Below are 1811 nucleotides of genomic sequence, written 5' to 3'. Positions count from 1 at the left end.
TTTAACGTGTGCACTTTATTCAACTGGTCTCAAGTCAGTGTACAGGTAAGCCCTGGCTGCCTCCACCCACTCCCAGGGAGACCAAAAGCCTTCATACATCTCAAGCTGAGGGACAAAAAAGGGGTAGCCACAGAGTCTAAAATCTTTCAAAATAAAACAAAATTTAAAAAGTATTAAGGCGAAATTTTAAAAATTTTTCATTACATAATTTACAACAAAAGCAATGCTGTTACCTCCCTTGTGTGGACTCGGGAGAGGACTGGGCCATTTTCCTTAGAGAGAAGTGGGGTGGCTTTTGGGAGGGCAAGGGACTTCCTGTAACAATGCATCTCACGATATTTGGAATGACTTTCAAGAAAAAAACAATGTACACAACCAAGTCCTCAGCCACATTGTAGAACTCTGGGAGATGCTCGCTCCAACCGACTGCTGTCACCTTCACTGTTCCAGTTTTTAAATCCTGAGTCAAGCAAAATAAATAAATAAATAAATAAATAAATAAAATAAAGCCATGCCAATCTCATCTTGTTTTCTGCACAAGTTAGGTTTTATCAAGAAAGGGTGTAACGCAACTAAGTCACAGTCCATGTAGAAGCATTTGCGGTGGATGATGGAGGGGCCAGACTCATCGTACTCCTGCTTGCTGATCCACAACTGCTGGAAGGTGGACAGCAAGGCCAGGTTGGAGCCACCGATCCACATGGAGTACTTGTGCTTGGAAGGAGCAATGATCTTGTTCTTCATCGTGCTAGGTGCCAGGGCAGTGATCTCCTTCTGCATCCTGTCAGCGATGCCAGGGTACATGGTGGTACCGCCAGACAGCACTGTGTTGGCATACAGGTCTTTGCGGATGTCCACATCATACTTCATGATGGAGTTGAAAGTAGTTTCGTGGATGCCACAAGATTCCATGCCCAGGAAAGAAGGTTAGAAGAGCGCCTCAGGGCAACAGAACCACTCGTTGCCGATGGTGATGACCTGACCATTGGGCAGCTCATAGCTCTTCTCCAGGGAGGAGCTGGAGGCCACCGTGGCCATCTCCTGCTTGAAGTCCAGGGCAACATAGCACAGCTTCTCCTTGATGTCACGCACGATTTCCCACTCAGCCGTAGTGGTGAAGCTGTAGCCGCGCTCGTTGAGGATCTTCATGAGGTAGTCAGTCAGGTCCCGGCCAGCCAGGTCCAGACGCAGGATGGTGTGGGGGAGGGCATACCCCTCATAGATGCGCACAATGTGGGTGACCCCGTTAGTGGAGTCCATCACAATGCCAGTGGTACGGCCAGAGGCGTACAAGGAAAGCACAGCCTGGATGGCCACATACATGGCTGGGGTGCTGAAGGTCTCAAACATGATCTAGGTCATCTTCTCGCAGTTGGCCTTGGGGTTCAGGGGTGCCTCAGTAAGCAGCACGGGGTGCTCCTCAGGAGCCACATGCAGCTCGTAGAAAGTGTGGTGCCAGATCTTCTCCATGTCATCCTAGTTGGTGACAATGCCGTGCTCAATGGGGTACTTCAGGGTCAGGATGCCTCTCTTGCTCTGGGCCTCATCACCCACGTAGGAGTCCTTCTGACCCATGCTCACCATCACGCCCTGGTGCCTGGGGTGCCCCAAGATGGAAGGGAAGATGGCCCGGGGAGCATCGTCGCCCACGAAGCTGGCCTTGCACATGCGGGAGCTGTTGTCGACAACAAGTGCAGCGATATCATCATCCATGGTGAGCTGGCGGCGGGTGTGGATGGGCGGCGGAATGGCAAGGGCAAGGCTCTGTGCTCGCAGGGTGGACACAGTCTCAGCGGTCAATCTTATAATAT

The 1811-nt window shown here is 51.0% G+C and overlaps 1 pseudogene across 1 annotated transcript; it reads right to left on the bottom strand.

The window, feature by feature from the left end:
* LOC116558630 lies at positions 1-1811 on the bottom strand (annotated as a pseudogene). Its single transcript, XR_004272104.1, has one exon. The product of XR_004272104.1 is annotated as an actin, cytoplasmic 1-like (transcript).

The sequence above is a fragment of the Sapajus apella genome, unplaced genomic scaffold (assembly GCF_009761245.1).
Source record: "Sapajus apella isolate SASKATOON/1434 unplaced genomic scaffold, GSC_monkey_1.0 scaffold2, whole genome shotgun sequence".
Lineage (NCBI taxonomy): Eukaryota > Metazoa > Chordata > Mammalia > Primates > Cebidae > Sapajus > Sapajus apella.
This window is presented reverse-complemented; position numbering and strand designations above follow the sequence as displayed.